The 11564-nt window shown below is 27.4% G+C and overlaps 1 non-coding gene across 1 annotated transcript; it reads left to right on the top strand.

Annotated features, from left to right (window-relative positions):
• The first annotated feature begins 10845 nt into the window (after positions 1-10845).
• On the top strand, positions 10846-10919 carry Trnaf-aaa (transfer RNA phenylalanine (anticodon AAA)). The gene has a single exon. It is a non-coding gene; the product is annotated as a tRNA-Phe (tRNA).
• The last annotated feature ends 645 nt before the right edge of the window (positions 10920-11564 follow it).

The following is an 11564-nucleotide window of genomic DNA, read 5'->3' on the forward strand; positions in this document are numbered from 1 at the left end:
TTCCTCTGCTTTATTTATACATAACTTTTAATTCTAGTTTTCCTTTTAATTCAAAATTATGATTTATTTCATCTAGCCGGTTGTTATTCTGCCAATATTTTTAAGTAATATAAAATTAAATATTAGTAGATTTCATGTTCTCGTTATAATTTACTAATTTTCTTACATTTATGGTATCTATATTTTAAAAATTTACCACATGGTTGATTTGTTTTGTAATCGATGTTAATTTGTAGTTTATATTTTTTTTTGTTTTAAATTGCTTGTACATTGTAAATTTTATGTGTTCACATATTATTATGTAAGTATATGTATAAAGGTATGCATCTAGATAATAATAGGACTTAAAAATTAATAAGTATATAATTTTCGTATTTTTGTCCTTCACAAAATTTTGAAAGCTCTTAATGATATCAACACAATAGTTTATATGAAATTATTTTCGCGAATTATTAATTCATAAACAAAAACAAAAAAATCGAGTGAATTAAGAAAATTTATCGTTTTTAGGGTTTTTTCATAAATTTTGTAATAAAGTTTAAAAGTGCTTTAAAAACTACGTCTCTACTGAACTTTTAAAAAAATAATAAGCATTAAGCTATTTCGGTGATTTTAATTCTTTAACCTTTAGTGTTTCCCAATAAAAGAGTGAATAAAATACATATAATGATACTCGCAACACCAATTACAAATTAATTAAAAAATCCCTCATAATATTTTCGATTAGTTTCTTAAATATTTTTAAGAAACTAATCGAAATATTAAATAATTCAAAGTGGAAGGAGCGGGCGGCAGCCGAACATTGAAACGGTTGCCCGAGCCTGTCTCACTCTCAGAAATTCATCTCTTCCTTGGGACTGGGGGAACGGAACGGAAGCTATACTTGGATGTACAGATTTGAGGCTATCAGTGGGTGTCCTCACTGGCCACTGACTCTCGATGGTCTATTTGAAAAGGATGGGCAGGACGGAGGACGGAGTATATGCCTGGAGGACGAAACGATGGAGCACTCATAGCCGTGGCTCGCCTGCGAATGATATGCTTCGGACGGGGCTTTGTGATATTGGGGGAATCCCGCGGTTTGAAGTGGCTGCTATACTGCAGTTTGTCAGAGGGCTAGGTAAAAGGCTAATGTAGATGGGAATCATAAAACATCGTGTGAAGGTCGTCGTGGGTTGACGTGAGAAGGGCTTAAGGGTTTCGGTTTCCGATGGGGAGGAAAACAAAACAACTCGCAAAATTTTCATGGTAATCAAATGAGCAGTTTATTATTAAGGAATAATAACACAAAATTTTATTTTCATTCTTCATTAGAGGTACATAATTCATAAAGCCCATGAAGAAACTCTTATGAATTATCTTTGGTTAAGAGAATTTAGCTCCTTCGTTATGCGCCGAACAGATGAGTTTTAATTTTCGAAGATGGTTGTTCAATTTCACCCAAAACTTTTGAATAGGTTATTAATAAATTAGTAAATTATTTTCATATAAATTCAAAGGAATCAGATTTATAATAAAAATTTAATTGTTTATGCATTTAGGGAAGGCAATTTGCAGTATCATACGTAGAACAAGTTACCAAAAACTATTTTAGATTGTGTTTGAATGGCATAATCAGAATATTTGCATTATATACTGTGTGTGTATTATGAAGTATTTGAGTTTCATATGTGCGCAGCATATGTGTGTATGTAACAATGGATATTATAAGAAAAACTTTCATATAATGTGTGATTATCAAAAGAAATTTATTAAATCGAAGAATTTTGAAAAGTTTTCATTAAAAAAAAAATTTTATTTTTCGCAAAGTGAAAGAGAAGTTAAAACACATAGTTAAGAAAAAAAAAGGAAAAAAAAAACCCTGGGAGGTTTTTTAAATTTTAGGCCATTAACAGTCACTTAAATTTAATATGATTTAAAAATGTGTGTTTCCTTCAACAAAATCTGTGTTTAATGGTTATAAATAATTTATGTAAATCAACGCTCCCTTATATTGATATATACATATATCATATGATAAATCGATTTTTTAGGTCATTTAGGTTTAAAAAAAAAACTCATTAATTGTCATTTATGCAAAAAAAAATTGACATAAGCTTATATTTACAACAATTTGCAAGTAGGCAAATGTAATTATCATTAAATTACGCGTACCTGTACTGCACTCCTTAAATGCATATGTTGACTACTGAGAAATATTCAATGATTTTAAGACATGATGCACGCATGTACCTAGATGTTTATTAAATTTTAAATTACTTCCAAAAACCTTGTTAAGTGACTCTGATACGAAAAACAAGATGAGATTATGCATTTCTTTAGCATATTATGTTACTAATCCAAGCAAAATTATATAGAATTCAATCTGTTATTAAAAAAAATTCTGTAGCGGATTAAAAGTACCAATGGATTTGCAAAGCATTTTTTTATTCAAAGAAGTCTTACTCTAACAAATGTTGAAGGACGAACTGTACAAAATCATAAAGTAAGTTGACTAATATTTTTTTTATATTTAATCCACAAAGAAAAAGCCAATATAAAAGAGTAATTTAACTTATCAAGAAACAAAAAGAAACCTGTTCCAACAAGAGCGGTCAAACAGTTTTGACTAAAACAAGCTGATCGGACCAATCTAAATCACGTTAAGCGAAACGAAAAATTATCGTCTGAACGGAATCCACTCTAGAAGTATTAATAGTACTATAATAACTGTCCGAACCTGTAACATATTATAATAAATAAAGATGTTTCCTAAGGTAGAGGTCAGAAAACTTCTTTGCTCACCTCATAACGGGACCTAATTTAGAATCCGCTCTATTTATAGCCATGTTAAGGTTGGCTTTAAAGTAAAATTTCTTGTCGAACCTGACCCCAAAGTCATTATGAGATTAGCCCGCAAATTTTGACAACACTTTATGTTGTCAAAATTTGCCATTTAACTATAATGTTTCAATGTCAATATGATTTTTTGCCCCTTTTTGCATTCCTTTAGGGATCATAGGGTTTAAACATAACCTCTTCCCCTCACTCACTGAACATTAACACCTGACCATTATTAATGCTGGCCTGATTTTCGTGCCAGGTCTCACTTAAATACAATTTAGTTCTTCTGCTCAGCCCGGACGATCTCTGTACAGCCGACAGTTTTCCAAATGCTGCTCTAACCAGCCCAATTCTATTCAACATTTCCTCTTCTGTACCCTTCTGCGTAGTAATTATACTACCGAGGTAATTGAATTTATTTACATTTTCTATTGTTGCGTTATTTATCTTGAATTGCCCCTGTTTCGGTTTCTTATTCCTAGAAATCTAGTTTTGTTTGTATTCATTCAGGGTTCAGCTCTTTTTGCTTTATCGTGTAGTAAATTAATTTGCCTTGCATTTCTTCATACGTATAGCAAAGCGGGGCAAAGTCGTCCGCGTAATCTAAGTCTTCAAAGCGACTTGCTAATGACCGTCTTATGCCTCTAGGCGTACGCGTGACTTCTTTCATTACTTTATCTATGACCGAATGGAAGATTACCGGGTAGAGGGAAACCTTTTTTAACTATTTGTCTTGGCTGGCTCACTTAGCGAATTGCCATGTAATGCTTTTGTAACATTTCTTTCGTACAGTACCTTTACTATGTTGATTATTTCTTGCGGGATCTTTTTCCTTCTTAGTGCCTCCCATATGCTTTTGCGATGTATTGCATCGAATGCTGTTTCAAAATCAGCGAATGCGACGTGTAATGGTGAGTTTCCCTCAATTATTTGCTCCACAATGATTCTTAATGTGTTTCATTGATCTATGCAACTACGTTGATTTTATGGAAATTTAAATATGATTTTAAGCAAGCTTAATCATTATTACAATAACAGAAATCAGAATATTGAATTATGTGAAGAGAACATTTATTTGCCTCATTTAATAATCTTCAGACTGAATTGTATTATTATTAAAAAGAAATTGGAAACTATGGCAAATACTTTCATATTGAATAAATTTATGTCAGATCAATCAAATATTTTCATTTCGAGATTGATCAAACTAAAAACTCATTATAGAAACTTTTCTACATCATCATAATTCTATAGTGCAAATACTAATAAATTACTAAGCTTGTTGGTATTACTACATAGGGAAAATATTAATTAATAAATCTTTTGAAAATTAATAAAATGTTCAAAGAAATTTGATTTAAATGTTTGTCTGAGTCATTTAACTACAAACGAATTATTATGGACTATGTTCGAAATAAATTAGAAACAGGAAAAATATTTAATTGGAAAAAAATAAAGAAAATCGAAAGATAATTTAACGCAAGCCTACTTTAAGGTATGCCTTTGCCGTAAGTGTAGTGTATGTGAAGTTCAAGACGTTTAATGCTTCATTGAAATTTTTGAATTTATTCGAAATTAATTACTCATAATTATTTATTGTTTAAAGCCAGTTCTTCATATGAGCAAAAATGCGATAAATTTTATGTCAAGAATGAATGCATTTTTTGTATTAAATCCAAGGTTTTATGCAAGATTTTGTGGGTGTTTACAGCTCTAGATTATTCTAAATTTTTAGATTTTTACGGTTTTGTATAGCCTTATATGCAATATCCTACATTTGAATGGTCTAAAATCTTACAGTTTGTTGAAAACCAATCGCATTTTCGTTCTTCAGACGGGATTTTACTTGTTCTTGGTGTAATATTGGTGTCTTGTGCAGCGATACGAGTTGGATGGTTATCATATCAAAATTTGTGTAATATATTGATGTAAAGTAACTACTTTACCTAAAATTTATCAAAAAATTTTCGGTTTTCAAAATTTCAAAATTTTATTCTCACCGGATTTTGTTACGATGTTTAAATTCTTTCATTATTATTGTTGAAATTTTACAATTTTCCTGGATACAATGTGGATGCTGTGCATTCCAAATTCTATCCTTTATTTCGTTGTGGTATTACCCTTGAATTTCGAATATTATAATTCAATGCAAAAAAAACGATATTTTTATAGAAGTATATGTGAATGAAGAAAAATCTTCAATATCAAAAAGTAAATCTTAATGACGTGAATTAATTCTCTTACGAATGTTTCGTTTCTCTTTGGATTGATTACTATTTAATTGAAATTAAATCATATGTTTGTTATTTTTTTTTTATTTAATTATTGTTATTCTTCAATTCAATAGACATTTTGTATTCTACATGAATAGCCAGCCATATACATTTCGTATTTTGAAAATTTTAGAGACGACTTCAGAGAAAATTTTATATCTAAATGCAATTATACACAAGGCAAACAAATGTGGAGGCGTCCTTAATTGACAGACTTTTTAGTTTATTTTAATTGTTTTGTTTTCTTATTTTTAACATTTTTTCCTTTTCCTGTCACGACATTAACAATATTTTAGCTTGTTTTGTTTCTATATGTTTTTTATATACATTAAATATATAGTCTATCTTTCCACTTGCTCATAGTACATATATTAAAAGTAAATATACTTTATGAGATAATTTCTTACTTAATATACTACTATATAGTTAATAAAATTTCTGATTGAAATGCTTTAAATCACTTTTTTATAAATATTGGCAAAGGAAAGTCTTCTCTGAAATTAGTGTATTATTTACCAATGATTTATGAGTAGAATGTCACCAGCTCTGATTAATACAGTAGACTTTTATTACTTATCTCTGCTAGATTAGCCAGAAAACAAGTTTAAAATTTTTTTAAAAAAATTTTTATTTAATTTTATCTGCGATATTATTTGATCGCATGACAAACAAGCACTTAGAATCACTTTAGCTCTATTAATTTAGCCAGTAGTGTTCGAAATTTGGAATATAAAGAATACAACCAATTATTTCTGGCATGCCGAAGTAACAATACGTAATTTTTAATAAGTAAATGCAGCATATCGTACGTATTGTGTGAGTATAAAAGTGGATTTAATGGTGTGTTTTAATGGTTACATTGCAAAAAAAAATCTGATGTGGTCAGCATGCAACCGATACCAATGTATATTGTCTAGTTTAGTGAAAGATGCTAGTAAGCTTTTAGTTAACATATCTAAAAATATGAAAATTTAACTCTCAATAGAAATTCGCTTTGTGCCGCCTATATTTCTTGAAAAGTTTACCAGTTAGTTTTGGTAAGAACTAGAACTTAAATGTGAAATTTCCGTCAATCGGTTCCGTAGATATGGTAGCAAATGTAAAATCGGCCGCCAATCTTAAGATAAACGCGTACAGAGACAAACTGAAAGACCGATACCTCTTCCACCGAAAACTCAATATGCAAAACTTGTTGCCATCACACGAACTTCGAAATTGTATGAAACGCAGTCGGTAATAAAAAAGCACTTATTATGAACAAAAACCATTAAGTGCAAAGGATTCGTATCCATGATAAATTTTTCAGAATTTGGGTGATAAATAAGATTTAATTTAAAAATAACGACTAATGTGTAAACTCTATAGATTTAATTATTAAATGCCCTTAATTCAGCATTCACACATCTCATAAATTTTATATCAGGTTTATTTTATAAAATGATTGAATTGTTTAAATTTTTAAATATTAAGAATAATTTATTAAGACATACCATTATTACAGTAAGTTACTCAGTTTGTTAGTACATATCTGAAGCTCGAAATTTTAAGCTCCTTCTAACAGAATTTGGGACAAAACGTAAAATATTTGTGGTAATTGTAAATTTTTTCTTTAATTACAATTATTTATATTTTTGCAGGCATTAAATTATATTCAATGATAATTTACAAAGTAATTTAAGAGGTAATCATGCAACCAAGTTTCAAAACAAAAAATTTCTTAACAGGAAAACAATGATAACTGTATATTAAAGATTTATTAATCTATTTTAAACAAAAATTAAATAAAAATTTTTACTCAAAATAGCAATTGGTTTAACAAAACTTACTTGAATGCTTTCATTTTTAATTCAATTTAAAATATGCATGCAACTTAATATTATAAAATTTATGGAACTTTTGGTGGTCTCTTTCATTAATAAATTACATTAATTAGTGGTTTTCTCATAAACATTAATTTAATTGTATCATTTTATTTTATCCTATACATACATAAGTATAAAGGATACGGGAAATATTTGGAAACAAAAAAAAAAAATATTTAATATCATAATGTATGATTCAATGGCATTCATGTTGCATCACACAAATACTAACTTGTATATCACGGTATTAATTCATTTTGTATAATGTGAATTTTAAAAATCTTTTAAAGAAGCGCACCACAGCAATCTTATCATAATTTCATTTCTGTTTGTTTGCGTCGCTTTTATTTTTAAATATAGTTTATATTTTTTTGAAATTGATTTTATTATGTGATCTTTTATTTTAATTTTCATAAACCAACCATACAATTAGTTGAATGATGGTAAAATATTTGGTTTGTTTTTCCGACAGTCTTTTTATTTTTTACTGGTAATTTAATGGTGACACTACGCAACCGAATGTTGTTGATCACTCGATATTTAGGTGATCTGATTTTTGTAATTCAATTTTAATTGATGTTTTGTTAAATATATGGAACACATATATATATGTATATATTTTAAAATGTATAATTAACTTAAATTCAAGTAATTTATTTTAATTTTTGGGAATTATTTTTGTGATTAAGGAAAATTGATATTCTTGTTATTTAAAAAGAGTTTCGGTAAATATTGGTAATTAAAATATTTTTGAAAAATGAAATTAATATTTGCGATCATTACCTTGTTTTGATAGTATATTTAGGAAGAAGGGGCTGGGGGATCAGCACATTATACCGATCACATTTAATATATTATTACTACCGTGAAAAATTCAGACAAAATTATGAAAACTTCTTTTAAAATATTTATTTTATGTTTCAGGAATACTATAGTACAGTCCTCTAGTAAATATATTTCGCAAAAATAAATAGTTGGTTCTTAGTAGAGGGTTACTTTCTAGGATTTGATTTTATTGAATGATGGTGCATAGCGCTTAAATATTAAATTTTAAGAAAAATCATTTAATTAATTTTTTAGAAATGGCTTAGCAGTTCAATGTTTTAATAGCCAGCATGATATTATATTACATTTAAAGGAAATCTATTGTTATTCTTACTTTTGCGCAAAAATGTAAATTTGGCTTGTACTAGAAGTTCAATTGGTATGACCAGATATGTTAGTATCCCTAAAATGACTCAACAATAACATATAAAACCGGATATTATAAATTTTCGTCAATAGCTGACGACGTACACAAGTACATAGAAAGACAGACAGATTGAAAAATCGGCATTTTTTTCAAAAGTTTGTTCATTTGCGCTTCACAATCATGAATTTTCGAATCGATTTTCAAAAAACTATAGTTCGTTTCTAACTTTAACATTATTTGATATTATTCTGAAATTACGATATTCATTACTTACCGAAATATTTCAATATTATAATTAAAATTTTTATGTAATCAATTGTATATTTTTGTTTACGATAAACGTTTAATGTTTAATTTTATACTGATTTCACTTCAATTTTAGTAAATCAATATTTAGTCTAACATTATGTATGCATAATATGAACCCAACATATAATGTGAAATTAAAAATAAAAAATGTTCACGGATTGTAAAAATGATGAACTTCGGCCAGTTCAGTTTTTGTCATTATTACACTCTTATACATAATATACCTAATGTAATATATGCATAAATTTCAAAATAATTCATTTAATCAAATGAAGCGAAAGACAGAAGAAAAGAATGCGAATTTAATAAAAAATCCATAAAGATCACGGCTCTGAGCTTCCAAATTTTTTTTAACATATATTTTTTTTTAATTTTTTCGATTAATTTTTATTATTTTCATTTTATTAACAGGAGATCATTAGGTTATAATAGTCACGATTCACGTATTTCTTTTACTAGAATTGCCATCAATATTACCTATGTAATACGAAAAAACATCTCGCACTCGTTTTTTCTTCATTTTCTCATGTTAATTTTCTCTATATTTTTAATTTATACATTCAAAGCTATTATATGACTTCTTTTGAAAAGTGTTTGTATAAAATTCGGGTTTTAATTTTATTTTAATGCATAAGGAATGTTTAAGAATGTGAACTTTTAAAAATTTTCAGTCTTTGTAAAATGGTAAGTAATTTTGGTTAATTTTATTAGTGTATTTTTATTGCTATTGAAATTTTAGATTTGAATTTATATTTTTTTGGAGATTTCACGGAAAATTGAGAACAGAAAAAAAGTGTTGTAATTATTCTAATGTCAGAATTTTGTTTTTTACTACAGGCTAAGCCTATTTAACGTAATTATATTAATTTTTATGAAATTTTTAGTCTACACGCTCTTGGAATTTTATTAGATTCAAACTTGTTTGTACTACAGCACTATAAAAATGTTGCAACGAAATAATTTAAATTAATTATTTGTTTCGAAATTCCGGCACAAATATTATAAACGAATTTAGAAATTTTTTACTTTCTAAGAAAATTTTTGTTGAATTTTGATCATAATGATAAAACAGAGAAATTTCAATAAAATTGTTTAAACATTTTTACTTTAACACTTTATAATTGAATAAAATTTTCTTGTCTCTTATATAATATCTTAAATTTAAAACATAGAATGACTAGATAAATTCAAAATAGTCATAGATGACGATTCAATATGTAAAATTTTATTTTAACAGAAACAGAAAAATTACATGACATTTAACAGTATAAATGTGTTGTTAATAAAAATTGTTCATTGGTTTAATTTGGGGTGTATTTTTTTAATAAAAATTGCTTTGTATTATAAATGTTCAATTTGGTTTCTATAGCACTAAAAAACAATGATAAAAAATTTAAAGATATAATCCTTAAAGTATACAATATTCATTTGCTTTTTAAAATAATTATGGAATATCTATTTTTAACGCTCTTCCAAAAAATTTTTGAAAAAAATTGCTCATTAGTTTCATTCTGCCCGTCCGTGTCTGGAAATATTTACAAAATTTATTTCAAGATAGAAAGCTGAAATTTTATATATAAACAGTTTTTTACAAGAAAGTTATTTCAGCAGAAGAAAATTCTTACCTAATTCCCCCGCCTTCCTCTTTAAAAGTTATAGCCGCCCAAAACCCTAAAAATACCATTTTTTAACTATTTATTGCAGCGAAACCGTTAGTTTTTTTTTTTCCAAATTTCGCAATCGCAGAAAAGTAGTTGCTGGATTTTTCTTCTGCGGCATACCATAATATTTGAATTTAAAAAAAAAACAAAATGACCGTTAAAATTTACCGTCATTTAAAATCCGTTTTCGATTTCCAAATTTTTGATATCGTTTTTCTTCTAGACTTTAGGTTTAGGGAGTCTGAATTTTAGGAACTTTTGGATATTAACAAATTCTTTATTTTCTTAGAAGGAAAGTTTTTTTCCACGTTCACCCCCTCGTCAAGTTATTGTCTCTCGAAATTTGTAAAATTTGAATTTTGGCTTCTTATATTTCTGAAACTGCAAGCTTCTCTAAATTTGTATAAATGCAGAGAACTAGCGGTATAAACCATACAATCAAAAAATATAATTATTTTTGTTAACTCACAAAATTAAACCTTTGATGGAAAAATTTTATTTAATGATTCTTTTATTTTTTTGTTCCTCATCCTAATTGTATGCAATTTTTTAAATATTTTCGTATATTTCGTATAATACAGCAGAATGGTTTTAAAATCAGTACTTTCATTTGTTGAACGGAAAAGTGCTACCTTGCAAACTATTGGTTTTATCTAACTTTATCGATAACAATTTAAGAAGAAAGTCATTCAGTCAGAAAGACATTTCGTCGGCAATTTATTCATGCCTTTGTAGCTCAGTTGGTAGAGCGTCCGCCTAAAAAGCGGTAGACCACTGGTTCGAGTCCAGTTCGAGGAGAAAAATTTTTTAATTAATTTTTCTGCCTTTAACTCGTTCCTTTGATTACGCCATCCATCCATTCCACAGTTGTATGAAGAAATTTCCATTAAGTTGATAAAATTTAAGGAGAAGATTTTTGTTTTTACACAAAAAAAAAAATATTCATTTATTCAAGAGAAATGTGCTACATTACAAATTATTGATTTGGTCTGAATTCATTTGATTTTAATTAACCTTCAAATTTACATTCCTCTATGATTGAAAAAATATCAGCAAATGGAGCAATTTAAATTGATAATATTTTTTCTTTTTCAATTTTTTTACGAAATCAAATAAATTTTATTTTTTGAAGATTTTTTTTTTTTGAAAATTGAGATTAAATTGAACACTTTATACGTTGTAGTATTTAAATTTAATTCATAGCCATCTATAAAATCAATAAACTGAAATTTAAACCGTGCAACAAAAAATTAATGTTTACTTACTTTATCTTTCATTCTCACAAACGAAATTATTTATTTTAGAATTATTTTTTTTCTGAATTGGCAAATTTCGCATGAAATTCTTTTTTTTTTCAAACAAATTTTTTGTTATTGAAATTGGCAACTGGATATTAATCGATGTATAAATTATTATCACTTTCACTAAAATCGAATTAGTATTA

The sequence above is a fragment of the Condylostylus longicornis genome, unplaced genomic scaffold (assembly GCF_029603195.1).
Source record: "Condylostylus longicornis isolate FDR11 unplaced genomic scaffold, ASM2960319v2 ptg000148l, whole genome shotgun sequence".
Lineage (NCBI taxonomy): Eukaryota > Metazoa > Arthropoda > Insecta > Diptera > Dolichopodidae > Condylostylus > Condylostylus longicornis.